This window comes from Myotis yumanensis, unplaced genomic scaffold (assembly GCF_028538775.1).
Source record: "Myotis yumanensis isolate MYYU_CA2020_CCGP unplaced genomic scaffold, mMyoYum1.0.hap1 SCAF_1, whole genome shotgun sequence".
Classification (NCBI taxonomy): Eukaryota; Metazoa; Chordata; class Mammalia; order Chiroptera; family Vespertilionidae; genus Myotis; species Myotis yumanensis.
In genome coordinates this window covers 191,678,549-191,680,508 of record NW_027223752.1, presented here as the reverse complement: position 1 = coordinate 191,680,508, position 1,960 = coordinate 191,678,549, and positions in this window count along the sequence as shown.

Sequence of the window (1,960 nt, the reverse complement as noted above, 5' to 3'; positions counted from 1 at the left end):
CTTTGTGGGGAGAGAGAGAGAGAGAGAGAGAGAGAGAGAGAGAGAATATGAAAGATTTCCTGGGTAATGACTATAATTAAGGTATGGAATGTGGCAAAATAAAAATGTTAGTTGTCTCCTACCAGATATGGAGACAAAATTACTGCACAGAGCAAATATCCTGTGAGAAGCAAAAGTCATGAAAATAGGTGTGCTCTTCTTAATTCATGCAACAAACACTAGAAACTAAGGACCAAGGTGACAAGAACCAAGCCTGTTAATTCTCCATTGCATAGCATCCCCAGTGCCTAGCATGGTCATAACAGACAATAGTTGTTGAATGAGTACCTACTGTGTGCCAGGCACAGTACTAGGAGCAAGATGGACATGATCCTTACCCTCAGTCTTTTGGAGAAATCCTACTTCCTCAAAGTAAAGAAGCTTGAATTTGCAATCAATCAAACTATATCAAAGATATTATCAAACAATAAAAACAAGTCATCAGCTCCTTATAATGATTACATTTGTAACTTTTTCCATTAACTGACTCCTACAACTCTATGAAGTAGACAGGGCAAATACACCTATCCTCAGTTCACAGCTGAGGTTATAATAGTCCTCAGCAGTTATGGAGGGATTCTGTATCGCCAGCACTGTTTTAAGTGCTTTACATTTATCATCTCATTGAATCCCCCAATAACTATTATTTCTCCCACTTTCAGAGTAAGAAATCAATGAAGCTTATAAACGTTTAAGTAACCGTGCCCAGGAGTGCATCGTTATTAAGTGGCAGAGCGAGGATTCACCTAAGGCAGTGGGACTCCAGGCCTCTCCATTGTGTGCAGAGAAGGCAGCTAAACACACACAGGTGAAGCTGCAGGAACTAATACCACTCAGGACACCTTTAATACTATCCAGATCAGTGGTTCTCAACCTTAGCTGCACAATAGAATCACCTGGGAATCTTTTTAAAATCCTGATTTCTGGGCCTCATCCTCTGGAAATTCTGTTTCTTTGTTACTAATGTTGTGGCCCCACCCCATAACAAAGAAACAGAATAGTTGATGGCTTCCCAAAAGTGGAGCTAATTTATTGCCATATAGTCTGAAAATCAGAAGACATCTTTAAATGACTACAAAAATTATTCTCCTATAACAGACACGATTTAACCATTAAATTTTAACGACTGCAATAATTTTGAGACAGGAGAATGCTTTGCTGCTATTTTCTCTGGAAGCAATGCTTGATATTTAAATCAGAAACACCCCAGAAGTAGCAAGAGAAATGAGCAAAACCAAAGGATACTCATGCAACCCATATGTACATGGGCATCTGCCTACCAGGGCCAACTGGTAGGGTAACTCCCTGCTGGAAGTGGGTCAAGGCAAACGAATCAGGTAACACGCGGGCTGGAATGGAGTCGGGAAATCGGCTGGTGACTAAGCCTTGCGGAGCCCACCATGGCAGAGGCTGCGCGCCCAGGCAGTTCCAAGGCCTCTGGAAAGCATTTCAGGCTAAAAGGCCTTCTCACCATGAGACATGGGTCTATTTCTTTCCCTCTCTGTCCGGTCTCTCTTGCTCTCTCTCCAGCTGCCTTCTTCTTTTCTTTCCTTCAAGAAACGTTTTTTGAAAAGGTAGTGAGCAAAATAGACCTGGCCCAGCTGACAGTAAATTTCAGTGGGAAGATGAAAACGCCTTCCCAACAGGTTAAAACATAATGAACTCAAGGACCCGGTCCGCTCCCTTCCCCCGCCTCGGTCCCCCACACGCGGGCCTCGGAGACCCCCAGGGTGCGGGAGGTGGGGGGAGGGCGGTGCGGGGGAGGGGGCGTGGAGCGTGCAGGGCCCTGATTCGGGAGAAGCGGCTTCGAGGGGAGGGGGAGGGGCGCCCGGGCAGCTCGCGCCTCTGGAATCCGAACCCCGCGTAGCTATTGTGCGGTCTCCTAGCGACCCCAGAACCAGACGACGCTAACGCCAAGGGC